Consider the following 19,969-nt stretch of genomic DNA (forward strand, 5'->3'; position numbering starts at 1 on the left):
TATTTTATGATTATCTGAATGAATTTGAGCTGAAGAACACTCAATGACATTTGGTATACTAATAAGATTGTAGTCCGACCTTTCAGTGAATTTCAGTTCTTCTCTGATGTAGATTGCACATCCACCATGGCTCCCTCTTGAACGGCAGAAACTTGAAACTAACTTGTATCCGATTATCTTGTAGACGGGAAGTTCATCCTTGGACTTCCAGTGTTCTGTAATAGCTATTACGTCTGAGTTTTCCTCTTGAGCCATTAGCTGTAGGCCGTTCATAGCTGTACCCAAAGACTGAACATTCTGGTGAACAAGGCTAAAGTCCCTGGTGGGTTTGGACTTACCAAATTTGATAGATGAATTTAGCTGTTGTGGTTCATGCTGCTCTTCCGAAAAAAATTTCGGAAGAACGACACCTTCAGGCCAGAAAGTCTCGCAAAAAATCTTATTATAAGCTGTGTCGCCTGGTAAGCCAATGCTAAAAGCGGAGTTTTGCCCAATAGTGTTGAGTTTTTTCACAATTATAAGTTCGTTATAATCCATATCTCCCAAGAAAGACCGTATATCCTGCTCCGAGACCTGTTTTCCTGCGATTTTCCCAACATAAATCTACCGTTTACGGATGGCACCCTTGATTGTATCATCTTCACAGTTAGTTTTAGTTCCATAACATATTTTCTTGCTATTTCTTGATTCTCGTTTTCCTTTCTTTCTTTCAACTGTAGACCATTCTAGATTGTTATCAGTGTCTTTCATAATGGAGTTCGATAATGAGAAATCGTTGCTCCTAATAGTTAGTTCAGACTCTTGGTTTTCAGGATTGTTTACAACTATTCGCGGATGCGGATGCTCGAATGACACTTGCGGTTGGAGAGCACGCGACTGCGCTTTACTGGAATTTGCCTTCACCATAGAACAGTATGCATTGTCCACAGACGTACTGGCTGAACCATTGGCGGGGTCTGCTGCCTTATCTTGAGCAAATGTGTTGACAACTTTTTTTGGGATGTTTTTACATGATTTTAATTGTTGTTCAAGACTGGAGATCTTATCCCTTAAAAGACTATTATTCTCGACCAAAATCGAATTCTTACTTTTCGTTTCTTCCAGAAGTGACTTTAAGTACTCAATTTCAATACGAAGTATCTTGTTTTCCGTCTTAAAAATAGTTTCGTCATAAGATTGACCTCCTTCAGATGCTACGTGGCGGCAAGTAGCATTCTTCCTCTTGGCTGCTTTCACTAAACATGAGGGATGAAATATTTCATCGCACTTGGAACATTTGGTGTATTCACCCACTTTTCGATTGCAACAACTGCAAATTCCATCTGAATTTTCCGAAACACTCGGACTCGCTGAGCGGTCATATGGCACATCTTCACACGATGACATCTCGACGGGGAATACTCCCAAGGGATAATACTCCCATTACTCCTGGTGAGGAAGAGATATAGACCATTTCTGCTGACCTTAGGTCCACCAATTCATTGCTCCCTTTAACTTGCTCCCCCATTCAAGATTATACACTGGAACATACATTCTTTCCTTCAAAACCAGCTGGATCTAAGAGTACTTATCCAGGAACATCGGCCAGACATCATCCTATTAAATGAAACTTGGTTAAAGTCAAATCTGAACGCTCAGTTGCCAGGATTCTATGTTAACAGAGAGGACAGATTGGATGGCTATGGTGGGGTAGCCATGGCCATAAAAACACATATACCTTACAGGATCATTCCTGGGGTGCTACAAGGCATGTCCAGTGGGGCCCAGGCAATTTTTGTGGAGGTTTTGGACATGTGTATTGGAACAATCTATGTTCCCCCAGACATAAAGTTGACATTGTCGAATTTACAGGTTATTCGTTTTAACTTACCTCTTCCTTTCATTATTATGGGAGATATCAATGCTCAGAATTCCATTTGGGGATCTGGCATAAAAAATTATAATGAAGGAATTATAGAAGTCTCAATGCAGGACTCTGAATGGGTGATACTCAATGATGGCACCCCCACAAGACTGACTCCGCCTGGATCTAATCCAAGCGCACCGGATATAATACTCTGCTCCCCAGAGGTAGCTATATCGTTTGATTGGTCAGTTATACCTGACTGCGCACAGAGTGACCACAAAGGTTGTATTAAAAGATAACAATTTAAATCAAGCTACAAATCGACATGGAACACCTATCTACCGAAAATATAACACGAGTGGAAAAAACTGGTCAACTTACCAGAAGGAGGTCATACAATATATGGCACAACATCCAATCTCTGATACTACGGACTTATTACAGATGATCAACGTGGCGGCAGAAAACTCATTTCCGAAAAGGTATAATAACACCCCCCCACAATACAAAATCCATTGGTGGGACGATGAAGTCACAGCAGCTATCAGTGATAGAAGGATGGCTTTTCGTACATATAAAAATAACCCTACTGCAAAACTTTCTCAATTTCAAAAAGGTGAGTGCTCAGACGATGAAAATCATCAGGCTCAAAAAAAGGACCTCTTTCAAAAAATTCACAGAAAGCATTTCTTTCAGCAAATCTGGTAGAATGTGGAAAGTGGTCAAACGGGCAACAATCTGAGGTCTCCCAGGCTCCGCCATCAAAATCTTGTCTCCTGGGTATATTGCGAGATCTCAGCAAGGGTGGTGTCACGGTCGCGCCAAGACCTTTGCAACTAGGAGAGATATCAGCATTTTCTATGGACGAACTCTTACATGCCCTATCCCACAGGAAAGACTCAACGCCGGGACTAGATGGGATCAGCTACTTGATGTATATCCACCTGCCACCCTCAGCTAAAAGTGTCCTTTTACAGATATACAACAACTGCTTGAGATCTGGTTCAATTCCGGAGGACTTTCAGAACGTTCTTATTCTCCCAATATTGAAAAAAGGTAAACTGCCCAACTTACCATCAAGCTACCGCCCTATAGCGCTCTCCCCTTGTATTGTCAAGATCCTGGAGACTATGATAAAGAACAGGATAGAACATAAGATAGAAGAGAGAATTGGTGAGACTAGCCCCACATTTGGATTCCGCAGAGGCTATTCAGTAAATGATTGCTTCACCTATTTGACAGGTTACATTTATACTGCCTTCGCTCAGGGGAAAGAAGTAATTGCAGTGGTCCTAGATATTAAAGGGGCCTACGATCATATGATTCCCTCGGTTCTACAGAAAGATTTAGAGGATGCGGGTGTTCCTGCGGCTGAGTCCAACATACTTTTGGCGCTCCCAACCCAGAGACACCTGTTCATTGCGTCATCTTCCACCAGCACAATTCTGGGCCCTGGTAAATGTATGGTAGGGTTGTCACAGGGGTCAGGACTGGCCCCTCCCATGTATAATCTATATTTGATTGTCCCACCTGGTGTACTCTTCAAGCGAGTTCGAGTTCTGAAGTATGCGGATGACTTTTGCGTGCTGATCAGTGGCACGGATTTGGTACAGATGGCTGAGGAGATGTCTGCTGACCTGGTTAGTCTTAATCAATGGATGAATTCTAGAAATCTATTTCTATCCCCAGAGAAATCCACTGCGATGATATTTACCAGGTCTGGGGAGGTTCGGTGCCCCCCTGTCATGGGACTGGGAGGAGCTTACATACCTTGGAAGAAGGAACATCTGGGCATGATGATAGAGGGAAACCTTCGTTGGCGGAAACATGTGGAGATGATTGCTGGTAAAACGGTCAGCGCACATAACATAGTTAAAGCCCTGTGCAGGAAATCATGGGGTGCACACCCATCCACTCTTATAATGGTCTATAAAGTACTGGCTGCCCCTCATCTTGACTATGGTAGTCTGGTGTATGGACGGTGTTCTAGGGAAATACTACTGAAGCTCGATGGAGCTCAATATGCCATCTTCAGGTCAATATTCTCCATGCTGAAGTCTACCCCAACCAATATTCTGCTTTTTGAAAGTTCTCAGATCCCCCTTCACTTGAGACGTCGCTGGCTAGTCTACAAGTATGTCACCAAGGCGCCCAGGATGTTACATCATCCTGTACTGGAGTTCATGCGTGATACGTCCCACCTTGAGAGACTTCGGTTTAATGGCACTGTTCCTCCATATATCCAGGCAATTGGGGAGCTGAGTGGAGAAACTCGCGTTCACAGGTCTCACACTATTCCAATTGTATCAACCCCACTAGCGGTGAGAATTCATCAAATAAAAGTTTACAAGTCGGGACTCCCAAAGTCGGAACTAACCAATCAACAAGACTTTCTGGAGCTGATTAACAAACGGTTTCCCCAGCATATTTTGGTCTTTACTGATTCCTCTCTTTCCTCTTATCCGGATTCAGTGGGATACGGTGTATACTTTCCCTTAATGGGAATAAAAATTTCTGGTCGTTTACCAAACTACTGATCGATCTTCAATGCTGAATTATATGCCACTGGACGAGCGATCTCCGAGACTCTGGAGCGAAACTTATCAAGAGTGTTGGTGGTTTCAGATTCGCTCAGCGCGCTGGAAGCGCTGAAATCCAACAGGTTCTGTTCTGATGCAGATATTGCTCTGATGAGAGTAAGAGAACCCTTTTACACTGCCAGCTCAGCAGGTCATTCAGTCAGTTGCATTTGGGTGCCTAGCCACTCGTATATTCATGATAATGATGTGGCAGATAGACTGGCTAACGAGGGTAGATATGCTGAGAGCGTGCCTGACATTCCGGCTGGGCCTCAGATCTTATGGCCTGGATACAGGAAATACATCCTGGATTCGTGACTTCCTTGACCTGTGTAAGTAAAACTTCAACATGACGTCGAGTGATAAACGTACGGAACTAGGTTCCCAGGAAAATATTGAAAATGATGAACTTAAATGTGCACAATGTGGCAGAAAAGTGACGGCTGGAGTTCAGTGTGCAAAGTGTAGTGAAAATTTCCATCCATCCTGCATGCTGCGAGCAGCAAACTCGAGAAATACAGAATGCAAACACTGCAAACTTGAACAGTGGACATCTGAACCACTCAAACAAAGCGAAGATTTGGTGATACAAAATAAAATAATGAGTATAGAAATTGCTTACTTGAAACAACTCCTAAAAGAATCTCAAAAAAAATATAATATTCTGGCTGAAAACAACAGTCTATTACATGAAAAAATCGAAGCTATGCGGAATGAAGGCCATGCAGAAAAAAATCAAACTCATAAGATAACTCAGAAAAATGTAAACATTGTGAGTAACACCAGACAAGTTAACCAAAATCAAGTCTCAAATACCAAAATAAAGGAGAGACACAGAGAACAAATACCGAGTGAAAAGGAACTACAGAACATAGAAAATAAGCAAGTCATTGACAGAGGTGACGTTAATCTGAAACATAAACATAAACAAAGTAAAAGTGTTTCTACAACCGCGAATGAAAGAAAAGAAACAGATACCATCTCCGCATCTCAACGATTTGATGAATTTGAAACAGTCAGATATTCAAGAAGCCTCAAAAAGGCAAATAATGTTGGTACACTTACCACTAAGGATGATAATGTTTTCAGATCAACGAAATCCACCAAGGAAGACAAAAAACTATGGCTTTTCATCTCAAGAGTCAAAGAAAGTGTTGAAGAGAAACATGTGCTAGAATACATTACAAATAAGAGTGAACATGGGCAAGAAGAAATATCACTATCAGTTTTGAAGACAAAATCATTGGAAGGGATCTCAAAATGCTTCCTAGTGGGTGTTCCACTTGACATGAAGGAAACAGTATACGATAAGGAGTTCTGGCCAGAAGGGGTTCGATTTGAGAAATTCAGCTTCTATCGTGGGCAACATTTTTTAATGGAAAAGGCAAAGGAGAAGCAACCTCGAAATTAAATGGAAAAATCAATCATAAACAAACACACAAATCAAATTTCAGTATATTTCATCAAAATCTCAGATCAACTGGCAATTCCATTGAACAAATTGAACAAATTATACAAGAAAATCAGGATATACAAATATTTTGTTTCACAGAACACTGGAAAAGTGAAGCAGAATTGGCATGTTATACAATTGGAGGGTTTAACATGAAAGCTAATTTTTGTAGGGCTTCAGGACAACATGGAGGAGTTGCAATATATACTAGAGACAATCTCCATGCTATAGACAGAGCAGATAGAGCCAAAGTTTCCATAAAAGGGCAATTTGAATGTGCTGCAGTGCAATTTCATCAGAATGGAAAAAAATGGGTATGTATTGCTATTTATAATGATGGAAATACAGAACTTATGATTAAACAACTAACACCGATATTTGAAGAACTTGCCCATACTGACAACCAAATTATTCTGATGGGAGATTTCAACAATGACATGTTGCAAGAATCCAGGAGAAGGTGTGATTGGCTGAATTTTTTGAATTCTTACAATATTAAACAAAATGTGTTCGAACCAACTAGGATAACCCCAACAACTTCAACATGTTTAGATGGCGTTTACACTAAAGTTGATTGCCAAGCTTCTACTAATGTCATACATTATCATGTTTTGACCATGCTGCACAAAAAATTACATTTGGAACTAATTGCAAAAAGCAACACGTCCACATGGTTTCTCTGAAATTGTATATTAGCTGTGAATCACATAAGAACCAAGTGGGATTAGTTTACCTGATAAGATACAAAAACTAATATTTCCTAGGAGTAAAAGATCCAAAACCCGATTTACTGACGAATCTACGTGACACCGCTTACAGAATAGACTAGAATGTCTTGAATTAGCCAGGCAGAACAGTACACATCAGCTGTATTCGGGATCGGCTTTCGGACAGTCCGAGAATGGTTCTAGAACTGCGCAGAGGATTTAATACTAGGGCGCAACAGTTTTGCGCAGTCCTAGAACAATTCTCGGACTGTCAGAAAGCCGAACCCGAATACAGCTATCAAAGATGAAAGCACTATACAAGCCGCGCATGCATTGTATCGAAACGAGACGCCACGTCGAATATACGCTTGCGCGGCGTTGGCAGAAACTGCCATATTCGCTGTGCGGCTACTGAGCTCGGCGCCCGGCGGATTTAACTAGTAGGAGTCGGGCACAGAACATACCCTTGACTTACTTTATGGAGTCGGGCTTGTGCACGATAAGGATGCATACACGTACGGTTCCATAGGATTCGATCCAGAGATACATAAATACATACGCACGTTACGCAGTGTCCTTAAAATTATACAAGGTGTTCCTAAATTGGATGTACAAACGAGACGGAGAGATTCCTTGTACAATTTCAGGAAAAAAAGTGCGAATGCTTCGTATTTGGGATACCTATAGGGTGTTACTTCATTCAATTACTACCCCCCCCTCCAGAAATTCAGCATAGGACCGCCCTTGATTTACCTTGGGGTGATAATAATAATATAATAATAATATAAATAGAACGGACAGAGCTGCCACGACTTCTTGGGGGTTGAGGAATTGTTGATTTGTCCGTATGTCCCAGGAAATTGAAGGACTTCGAAAATATTTCTTGAGCAAGGCAGCTTCGTCAGAACTCCATCGAGTAGTTTGTGTTGCTGATACTTCTACACCATTAAAGCTACAACAGGATCACTTGGAAAGCGTCGAACTCTCTGCAGAAAGTAAAATGCAGAAACTGATTGGCAAACCTTTGCATGGGAGGCACCAGAATGAGGTCAACCATGATTACGTCGAACTACTTTTTGACTTCCGGAAGGTTGTTTCCTGAGACAGAGGGCTTCATGCTCGCCATCCAGGATCAGGTGATTCCAACAAGAAATTACATGAGATACATCGCCAAGGATGCCTCAGTGGCGGATGATAGCTGTCGTTATGGCTGTGCGACACATGAAACTATCCAGCACATCACCGGGGGATGTCAGAAGTTCGCGGGCACGGAGTACAAAAATAGACATGATGCTGTTGCCAAGATTCTTCACCAAGAATTGGCACTAAAACACCAACTTCTAACTTCGAAAAAGGTTCCTTATTACAATTACCATCCGGATGCTGTGTTGGAAAACGAACATCACAAGCTCTACTGGGATCGCACGGTTCTCACAGACCGAAAAATAACCCACAATAGACCAGACCTCATATTGCTCAATAAGGATGAGGACAGAGCACTATTAATCGACGTGGAAATTCCAAATATAACAATCTTCTAGATAGGCACACTGAAAAAATTTCAAAATACAGAGATCTCGAGGAACAGACCAGAAGACAGTGGAAGCTGAAAGATATCAAGACCATCCCTATTGTCATTTCATCTACAGGCCTGATACCGAAGAAACTACTAGAGAACTTGAGGAAAGTTCAGTTGGACGAAAATATCTATAGAGTCATGCAGAAGGCGGTATTGCTCGGAACGGCGAGAACTGTACGCAAGTACATGGGGAATGCAGAGGAACACCGTCTGCTCCGACTGGAAGTGCGGGTGGAGCAGGAATCCAACCTACAGCAGGGAGGCGAGGAGAGACCCGGACCCGACCACTACCACGAGCCCGAAAACCTGGAAAGGGCTCCAACAGAGCTTAATCCTTTTGATATCTGAAATATCTGGGATGAGTGAATTTTCCTCTGGAGAGGAGTGTGAAAGCCGCAAGGCTAAAGTCATGTAATAATAATAATAATTTATTAATCCCGTTAGACAAATCAAGTTTATATAGGACACATCAATATCAGAACGAAAACAGTAAAAAATATTGAGCTTAAAAAAAGACATTACCCAAATGAAAAACTGAATCAAACAATTATTTAACTGAAATATTCATTCCTACTATAAAAACACCTTTCAACTAGGAGAGATTTCACTTGTTTTTTGAAACTCTTATGTTCCAAAGCCGTCAGCCTAACAGGCAGGTAATTGAAAAATTTTGCTCCGCTGTATGATGGAGACTGCTGGAACTTACTTGTGCGGTGTTGTGGATAACAGAGAGTTTCTTTATGTCTAGTATGGTATTCGTGATATTCAGAACATTTTAATATGTTATTATATTTTTTGTGTATATACAACAGTGAATTGAAGATGTGTAAGCAGAGAACAGTAAGAATTTTATAATTCATGAATACGGGTCTACAGGACTCCCTTGGTTTAAGATTGAAAATAAGTCTAATTATTTTTTTCGGAGCCACACACACACGGCATTGATATCAGGTGATTCACCCCACAGAATCACATTGTAATTCAAGTGAGAGTACACTAGAGATTAGTACACTCCCAACAATGAATTCAATGGCAATATATCTTTTAAGATTCTGATGGCATAATAGGAACTAGATAATTTTCTGCAAACATGATCAACATGATTCTTCCAGTTCAGTGTGATATCGACGTGCAGGCCAAGAAATTTCACAAAGAACGATGATTTCAAGTCACCAGAAGGAATATTCGAAATCAATCGACTTCCCGAATTGCGAGTTTGAAAATAAATCACATTCATAATACCATTTTTGAAATTATACGTGGATGACACAATCATAGCTGTTCCTTACGATAAAATCGATGAACTTATCCATACATTCAATTCGTTCCATCATCGAATTCAGTTCACTTTAGAGGAGGAGACAAAAAATAGGATATCATTTTTAGATGTCCAACTTATCAGACAAAATGACGGATCTATCCCAACCAATTGGTACACCAAACCTACTTCCTCAAACCGAGTTCTTAATTACCTCTCAAACCACCCACAAATACATAAAAATAATACAATCAAGAATCTGTTGTTTAGATGTTACAGTCTCAGTAGTAGAGAATTTTGTTCGGCCAATGAGATTAAAATTACAAATATTTTAAAAACTAACAATTACCCCAGAAATTTATTGAACAAAACCATTCAGATCTATAAAAATAAATTTATTAAAACCACGTCACGGAATGAGGATCAGACTGAAAACCATAATTACACCTATTATAAATTTCCATATATTGAAGGATTGTCGGAAAAGATTTCAGTAAAAAATCACTCAACTAACATCAAGCTTGCTTTTTATCCACTCACAAAACTAGAAACAATATTGAACACAAAATTGAAAGATTCCTTTCCAAAATTGATGACCTCCAATTTGGTGTACCAAATTCCATGTAAAGATTGCAACCTATCTTATGTCGGCATGACCAAACAATACCTGAAAAACCGTATACGTCAGCCTAAATATGACTGCAAAGAAAATAATGGGGTTAAAAACGAAAAAACCGCGCTAGCCTTACACTACTTCCAAGAAAATCATAATTTTGACTTTGATGAGGTAAAAATTTTGGATGAAGAAGATGTATTAGTGAAATGGTACACATTTCCATACATGAAACAGTTAATGTTCGTACAGATACTCAAAAATTGAGTTTAATTTATAATAATTTATTGCGAGAAATTGATAAAAAAGGGGGAGATACGCCGCCGCAATATGTTTGAGAAAAGCAAGACACCGGCGACCGGTAACCAGTACCATATTTGCCGAGCTAAGAGAGCCACCACATACGTTCCTAAATAAAATAATAGATTTGACGGAATAAAATATTTGTATGCTTCAATGATATTGAACAAATTTAGCCACATCGTAATACACTTGACCTAATTGGTGAGTTGAATATGTGTGTAGGTGAGGTAATTAGAAAAAACAAAAAGAAAAAAGCATGAATTCCACCTGAATATGAGTCGTTTTCTGAAGAATTTTGTGTGTTGTTGGGTTGTATTGTTGTAAACAGATTGTTCAATTTGTCCTTAATTTTAATAAATATTTTTAGTCCTGAAGAAGATCCCAAACAGGATCGAAACGACGACAGTTTGAAGTGACTGTAATTTAAACCCCATTAGCAGTCCTGAAGCCAAGATCCCCTTTCCTCTAGTTATAAGCAAGGACGAGATTGTTTGATATAAAAGTATATAATGATGGAAAATACTTATTTATATAATTCGGTAGAGCATTCACAAAAATAATAAACAACAAGGGCCCAAGAACAGACCCCTGAGGTACGCCCATTACTACAGGATATTTATTGTAATCATGTTGATACTGAATACTGATACATGAACTTGCATAAAAGCATCGACCGGTAAGGAAACTACGGACCCACTCCAGAAAAATACCCCTGAAACCAAGACTATACAACTCATCTATATTCATAAAAGAGGATCTATGGTTTACTTCAAAATGCGTTATTGTTCAAACGATCGCACCAAATTGGACAATTCTTTTTTTTGTTGTGTTTATTATTGTTAGGGCAAGGTTTATATAACGAAATATTCCCAAAAAAATTGTACAGAACAGAAAAAAAGGCATTCCTTTTTCTTACGACCAATCGAGCAATCACGATGAGTTAGTTAGTATTATAACTCGAGGCAATCAAATGCCCGAGATTCATCAAAGAACAAACCAGCGACACAGATTCCATCGTTCCGCACAAGAAAAGTCGACTTCGTTAAATACATGGGGATTGTACGGATAAATTCCAGTTGTTATAAATCCCCTTGATATGTTGGATGGTGAGAACGCCTTCATGTTGGCCTATCCAACTAGCTACGGAATATTTTTTGAAGATGATACATGTATCAATCCTCCCCACGAGAAATGTCTCAAACCTCCCTGAAAGCAATTTTTAAAGTGATTTATGTTTTCATCTTATACTCATATATTTTGAAAGCCGAATAAAACTGTAAATTGAGTAGTTTTATGCATATTTCCCAGTGAAATGTTTGTTTATGCCGAAGAATTAATGCATGATCATAAAACCCTTAGGTAACTTGAGTAAAAACTTACAATTTTTCACCTCGAAACACTCTTCGTTGAATATTTCACAAACAAACTACTGTTAGCCTTACAGATTAACGTCACGCAATGCCCTCTGCCAAAGAATAGTGTTTACTAGAATAATACTTTTGAAAACGGCTACAGACCGCGGATATAAGCCTGTATCAATGCTCCCTAGTCTCCCCTTATTATTGAACTCTTTATTGCTTCAAAATAAGTTTCATACATTTTTATAGAATTGTGCAAATGGTGGACATATCGCCATGCAATTTCTTCCTGCCAACCAGAAGTAATCTATTAAAGAAACTTATATCTAATCAGTATGTAATTATATAGATATATGTAAAATTAAAACAAGAATACCTGACCTAACTTAAATTCAGTTCAACTTGCTCCAGAATAGGGAGAAAGGTAAATGGGAGGGAGAAGGATAGATATCGCCGAAGAAAGGGACCATATTAAACATGGTTATCAAGTAAGTGTGATAGGTGAAGCACTCAAATATCTCCTGAGGGAAAACCTAAATGAAAGCTAAGTTACCTTCCGAACGATATCCGGAGGGAGGCGATTTCAGAGCCGGGGAAACAGAACTGTGAAGCTATTCGAGCAAACACTAGTCGAGTGGAGTGGTATCCTCGAGGTGAAGTTATAGAGTGCCCTTGTCTGACGAACCCCATCTCCCAGAAGACTAAGATCATCATACAAGTATTCAGGCTCGCGGGACCTCAACACCTTAAACCCCAGTAAAAGAAGATGACAAATTCGACGTTGTTTGATGGGTAGCAATCCCATATTTTGCCTGTATTGTATATGGTCAAATTTCCTTAAGTTGTAGACAAATCGTACACCTGTATTTTGTAACCGCTCCAGTTTCATCAGCTGTGTGGTTGTGAGACCCATATAGGCTACGTCAGCATAATCGAGTATAGGAAGTACGAGAGAGAAGAATAATGTTTTCCTGGTTTCGAAGGGCAAGAAGTTCTTTAGAAGTCGGAGTTGATGCAAGACACAGAAGACTCTTGAACTGATAGAAGCAATCTGATTATTCCAGGATAGAGTTTCGTCCAATAAGATACCAAGGTTTGTAACCTCATTGGAGTAGGGAACAACAGCATCGTTGAGGACAATTTTATTATTTACTTTGTCGATCAAACCCAAGTTTCTTTTAGTACCGATAATGATCGACTTAGTTTTGGTAGTATTTAGAGTCAGACCTATGCTCTCAGCGACGACAGACAGTCGTAAGAGATTCCTGTTTGAATTTTCGATAGTAGCCGAGAAATCTTCAACGGAAGTGTGGATATATATTTGTAGGTCATCTGCGAAACGGTGAAATTCAATGTCCAAGGAGTCAGTCAGTGAAGAGACGTAGATAGAGAATAAAAGAGGACCCAACACGCTCCCCTGCGGAACACCTCACCCAATCAGAGGAGCTGCCACCCATCTCAACAGATATTTCGCGATCCTTCAGATAAGAGTAGAAGGAGGCTATGGTATGCTCAGCAAAACCCAGCAGACGCAGCTTGGCTAAAAGTATATCGAAGTCGAGAGAGTCGAAGGCCTTCCTAAAGTCTAAGAGAACTAAAACAGTGAGTAGTTTATTATCCATGGCCACGCTGATATCATCAGTTCTTTTGTAAGGGCAGTTGTCGTGCTGCGTTTTTGGCGAAACCCCGACTGGAAGCAATTATGAAGATTATTTTTATTTAAATAGGTAAGAATTTGGCCTTTAATGATCTTTTCAAAAATTTTAGATAGAGTAGGGAGTATGGAAATGGGTCTAAAGTCCCCTGGACTCGTGGGATTTTGGCACTTAGGTATGGGAGTGATTTTAGCATATTTCCATGCACTAGGAAAAATGCCAGTTTGAAGTGAAATATTGTAGATGTGTGAGAGCACAGGACATGGGCGCCCACAGAAATTTTTCTCAGGGGGGGGCAAAATATCATCTACGATTAGTTTTACTGGAAGAAAAATTTCTCTAACGGTGTCTATTGAAAAATTTCCAAAAAGATGGAATCGATTAAATTATCGTCAAGACCGAACGGCTGCAATGAGCTCCATAAAATCTTCAGATTTTCAACTAGAGAAGTTGCTCTTTCAGAATATGTATTACATTCCCATCTACGGTTAGATTTATTGAAAGAAAAAGTACTCTAACGGTGACTATCGAAAAATTTCCAGAAAGATGGAATAAATTAAATGATCGTCAAGACCGAACAGCTGCATCTAGCTCCATAAAATTGCACCAAGAATTTTGAATTCTTGGGCAAAATATTGAACCAAGAAAAAAGCATTTCATGTTCTCTTGAGAATCTCGTTTCAAGGGCTGAAATCAGATGATCTAAATATTGGATGAATATAGATTTTTTGAAGTATTCTTCAGCTGAAGATACTTCATAATCAGATATAAGGTTTGTTCGTAGAGTGGTTTACAACGGTTGTGAACTGTACAGAGCAAGCGCAATTCCATTTTAGGGGGACGAAAATCCATTTGCGCTTGCTCTGTACAGTTTACAACCGTTAGGAACAAGCCTATGTACATTTGTCTACCGCAAATTCGTGGTTTTCCAATCTCTATATTCGAGACTTTGAACAATAGATGATGCTTTGAAAAAAATTTCTGTGAAGCATGAAGCATGCATCATCGGAACGATATTTTCCACATATATCTATAATAAAATTTATGTGACGTTGAACATCCACAAAATTGATAAAAACACTTTGTACTGTATTTGCTATTGGTTCCAATATACATTGAATATTTACTTTGAATATTTACTTGCTACCGTTAAACAAACCACAAAAGTGAAAGAGTTCATTGCAGCCCATAACTGAGCAGTTTTTTTTGTTGTTGAAGAATTCATTGAAATTTCTTTTTGAATATAGTTTCAAAGTTTTCAGCGAAAACTCGCAAAGATTTATATCTAGCTGACTAATGAGTTTCACAAAACAAAGGATAATATTGAAGATATTGTGCTGAAAAAAAAATAAGGCGATCAGAATATCATGGCCCCCCTGCCCCCCCCCCCCCCCTGCGGGCGCCTATGGCACAGGGAGAGTCTCATTCTCAATGGGCCTACATATTATATTTATATCAACCTTAGGAACAATATATCAGATTTTCACTAAGGTCTTACATCTGGATTGTTCTATAGGGCGTTCCAAAATTGTAGCTACGGAAAAATGAATCTTCAAATTTTGATGCTAATTCTTCTGATTTTCAGAATTTCATCATGATGCCTTGGGTACTGAATAACAAGATATCACAGATATCCAAACACCACGTTTAGTTTCGTTATACAGGCTGTTTCATGAAGCTATGTAATTAACTGAATGTAACTTTGTTAGTGACTTTGGGACCACCCTGAGTTTTTCAAAATATGATACCATTATGAATGTCCACCTCTGTAGGAAGTTTCATTAATGTACAAAAAACAGTTGCAAAATTATTCAGGTTTAAATTCGGATTTCATACAATTTTTCTTGAAAACTTATCTGTAGTTGAGATTGCTGTCAAGGAATATAGGTTTTCATTCAGTATAATTATTATGATAGGTATTGAAGGTCGGTCCAAAGGTGTTTTTATTCAGGAATGTACAGGATGGACATAATTCGGTGTCACTAATCTCCTCATTTCGCTATCCCAAAATCTGTTTATATAGAAAAACAGTATTATCATTCCAGGTTGTTGTATCTTTGAGCACTCTAAGGATACATATTTTTTTAAATATTATTGTATATCATAAAAGTATGTCGACCTTTGTGAAAAATTTCACTCGTGTATAAATAATTGAAAGATGGTTGCCAAATCATTCAGGTTTTAGTTCAATATACACCATTTCTCGAAATAATAATCATCAACAATTTACATGAAAATGTATTAGCACAAAATATGAAATCTATTAATGCCAATCTTAAAGTAGGGTTATTAACACGACTGATTAACAATTGAAAGATTTAACAGTTGAAAGACTGAAGATTTTAGCTTCATTTTTGTTACAACACTTTATGTAATCTAGGACAATTACCAAAAAAACTCATGGAATAATCACTCCTGCATTCAAGATAGAATACGAGAGTTGAGTAGAGGGGTACTTAATATTTCGCATATGTCGTGCGTATCCAAGAAACCAGAGTACGCTTGTTATGTGAGAACATGTCCCCAGGGTTCTGGCTCCGGCTTTACATAACCTGGTATTGGTTCATTAAGGTCTTCCGCGTACCGGAGCCATAACTGATACTTTGTAGCGTTTCTGAATCTAGAGTAAATCCGAAATCTTAATAAATTATTGTCATGGTCAGTTTCATCAATTTCTAAATTGATTTCATGTTCCTCATTTCTCACATCTTTTTTTTTTTAGCAGGGGGAATCTGCGACCGTGAAAACACGGGGCTCTATCTCTCGCCCAGAGGAACCCATTTCTAGGGAACACTGTGGGGTTACTCACTCTCCTGAGTTCGCGACCCACTAAACCTAACCTGCTTTTTATTGGTTCCGGGCATTTGCCTATAAACCATTTATCCCTTCTTCGGTTAATTTCTTCTTGCACATTGTCGTGCTAGGGTTTTCATGTTCGTCCATTTCGGATATCTCTTCTTAGTATAGTTTTAATAAGTTTTCGAACTCATTTTAATCTCTCCTCAATTGATCTCGCGGTCTCCTTTTGTGAATTCTCATTCTTCTTCTGTCTTCCTCCGGATCGTAGTCCACCAGTCTCCTGAGTTCTTCGTTTGGATGTTCCTTCGCTGTTTCGAATAACTTTTCAGCTTTCCTCTTCATAAATTCGGTGATGGTTTCCCACTTCAAATCTCGATATATCTGTTTGTTCCTGACAAACCAAGGCGCATCTATGGCACATCGTAGTAGCTTGTTTTCTGTTGCCTGAATTCTTTGTATATGGCTCTTTGCCGCGAATCCCCAAGCACCTGATCCATAAGTCAGTTGGGTATTATTTTCAATTTTGTCTCATTTGACATGTGGCTCTTTCTACCTATCAGCGTGTAGAGCATATTCATCGCTGCCTTGGTTTTGTCAACGGCTTGTTTGATATGGCTTCTCCATGTTAGACCTTTGTCTAGGGTGATACCTAAATATTTCGCTTCGTTTTTCCATTCGATTTCTTCTCCATCTACCTCTAGATTTGTTGTAGTTCTTAGTCTCCTCTTCTGCAATAATATCGCTTGGCTCTTTTGTCCGTTGAGCTTTATTTTCCATTTAATACACCAGTCATTTATTTTATCTATAGCTTCTTGTAATATTCCTTCTATGATTTCTGGCTTGCTATGATTTCTCACATCTTGTATGTAAGAGGGGGATAGTTTCAGCTGATATACGCCAATGGTTAAATCTCTAAAGTAGTCCGTGGAAAGACGAGGAAAAGTCGGCGCGTATTCATGGCTCAAGGACTCAAGGTTATCCACCTTCCCCTACGTTGTAGAAAGTGCCCTTCTTCTAAAAATTGATGCAGCAAATTGTCTCTTCTAGATCTTTCTAAATTAATTTCAGCAATTTGAGCATTGGCGTCAATTCTTATGGATTTATAATATCTGTTGATTATCGCAGCCGCAATTTTATAGAAATCACCCAAGTGGTTGGCATGTATAAGCGAAACAACATTAGCGAAAAATTTAAAGATGGTCTTTATATGTCCATTGCGCGATTCAACTATCCATCGTGTTTTTGTAACTAATCTCGACTCATTTGCTTTTCGGTGGACAGCTGAGGGGCACCCCTGTGTATTAATGGTGGCATTCTGTGTGCAATTCCCAATTCCTCTAATAAAGGCAAAGCATCTCGATAACCCCAGTCAACTATCAGAATATCATTATCTTCAAACCATCCTCTAATGCCTTCTATATCCTGCATAAATTCGTTTCGTAACATAGCAGCATCGTTGTTTCTTCCATTTGCAAAATAGGGACCCTGCACAGCTAAAATGTAATCATCTGGACCCACAACAGGTTTTATTAAATGCCGCCCTTGTGGGTACCGTAGGATTGCCTCAGTACTTGAAAGTTGCTACTTTTTTGAATATACTTATACAAATACTTTTGGTTCAGCGGGATTAGGATTGTAAAGACTATTTGCAAACTCGGTGACATGCTCGTTAATAAAAGTTTCTCTGCTGATGGCCCCAAATCCAATATTATTGGGAACAAATGTGGCTACTAAGGATTGTCTCACATTTGCTACTGTTAGGCTAACAGACTGTCGACTCTTATAATTAAAAATAACGCTCAAGAAATCATCTGACAATCCTTGTTTTATTTTGCATAAAAAAGTGAGAAGATCTTTTTCAGAAATGTGCCTTGATTTAGTTTCATCTTCGGGAACTGGCAAACACTGTCTGAACAGATCAAGAAATTCGTCTTTTGTAATTGGACAAAGGGCTTCAAGGGCGGATCCAGGATTTTTTCTGGGGGGGGGGCACAACGGACAGACGAGCAAAAAAATTAACAGTAACTGTGAGAAATCAACTTCAAGTTTATTCTTAAGATATTTATTGAAAGTATAAAACAATAGGAAAGTTAAATGTTTATTAAGGACAGTTTTCTTTTATATCTTCTGCTAAAGATGTCCAGCACTTCTTTAGGGTCAATTCTTGCCGCAATGTCTTTATGGATATGCATTAAAGCCAATCCATTCAAACGCTCTTCTGTCATCCTGTTGCGAAGATATGTCTTTAATCGGCGTAAGGTGGAAAAAGACCGCTCGGCAGTGCTAGTAGTCACTGGAAACGTGCACAACAGCTGACAAAGAGTTCTAATATTTGGCAGAACCGTTGCACTTTTGTAGGCATCTGCTAGGGATACTGGGATATTTTGACTCATCTGTTGCCAAGTTTTCAGTTCTCCCTTTAAAGCTGAAAAACAAGGAAGGTCTTCCTTATATAATTCAGAGCCTTGCAGAACATCCTCCACATCTTCGTCGCTGAGGTTATGGGACAACAACTTTTGCATCTGTCCGATTCTTTGCATAGGAGCGCTAGGGAACCTGGATGACATTTCATTTAAAATATAATCTAGAAAAGGATTATATACTGAAAGTCTGTAATATTCTTCAACAGATTGGGTTTGAATGTTCGGCCGATTTGTTTGACGGCCGGTGATTCTGCGGACAATGATTTCTGTACTCATTTCATTTGCGATGGCCTCAGCCTTATTAAAAAGTTTTTTGAATGCGTTCGTGCTTGTATCACGTTGGCACTGCAGACTTGCTGTCGTCGCTCTTATGAGCTTCATCGCAGAAATTATGTTACTTTCAATGGCTTGTAATGATCGGGATAGGGGCAGCGTGATTCCCGAAATATCAGAGAGAATTACCAAGCTTATGAGAAATTCCGACGACATTATAGATTGGAGCAACGAAAATGGAGTTGTATATAGTACTTCTTCTGTTTCCTTGATCTTCATCAGACCTTTTTTGCAATATTTCAGGAAGACGTGGCAAAATGTCCAAAAATGTCAAAACCGCTTCATGTCTCTCCACCCATCTAGTTTCACACATTTTTTTAAATATATTTTGTTGCTCCTTTGGCAGATGAGCTTGCATTTCTTCCCTGAGGAGATCTATTCGTTGAGCTGAGTCACGAAAAAAAGTTGCTACACTTGGGATAACCCCTACTGCATTCCTTATGCTGGGTACGGTGCACTATTAGCTAAATTGAGTCGGTGGCTTGCGCAGTGAGTAAAAAAGGCTAAAGGCTGAATGCTGGCTATGCGTGCCTGAACACCTTTTATTTTACCGCTCATGTTGGCTCCTCCATCATAAGCTTGACCTCGACACAATTTGATGTCCAGCTTAAGGTTCTCCAAAGCCTTCAGATTATGATGAGCAATGTTTTCACCAGTTAGTTTAACAACTTCGACAAACATTAGGAAGTCTTCTTGTATTTATTTTGTATCTACATCGAAATAGCGAATACAAATACATAGTTGCTCACAAACCGAAATATCTGTGGTCTCATCAGCTATAATGGTGAAAAATTTCGACTTTTTAATTTTTTCCACTATTTTGTTTCTGATTTATTCCCCACAGCATTCAATTAAGTCATTCTGCGTCGATTTGCTAACGTAGGAAGCGTTTGTTTTCAGCACAAGTTTTCACGTGTTCATGCAGTAGTTCATCTCCAGCATCGATTCGGAACTTTAACAAGGCTCTGAAGTTCCCTTCGCCATGTCCTTAAGAACTTTCTGTGACTAAACTACCGCTATCTCTGTGACCCCTCAATGGTAGTTAGTTTAACAACTTCGACAA

At 39.1% G+C, this 19,969-nt stretch overlaps 1 long non-coding RNA gene across 1 annotated transcript; it reads right to left on the reverse strand.

Moving 5' to 3' along the window:
* Positions 1-15,921: 15,921 nt before the first annotated feature.
* Positions 15,922-17,073, reverse strand: LOC123313733. The gene is made up of 3 exons (XR_006537767.1): positions 17,008-17,073; positions 16,187-16,191; positions 15,922-16,052 (listed from the first exon to the last, which is right to left on the reverse strand). It is a non-coding gene; the product is annotated as an uncharacterized LOC123313733 (long non-coding RNA).
* Between the last annotated feature and the right edge of the window lie 2,896 nt (positions 17,074-19,969).

Source organism: Coccinella septempunctata, chromosome 5 (genome assembly GCF_907165205.1).
Source record: "Coccinella septempunctata chromosome 5, icCocSept1.1, whole genome shotgun sequence".
NCBI classification, from domain to species: Eukaryota; Metazoa; Arthropoda; class Insecta; order Coleoptera; family Coccinellidae; genus Coccinella; species Coccinella septempunctata.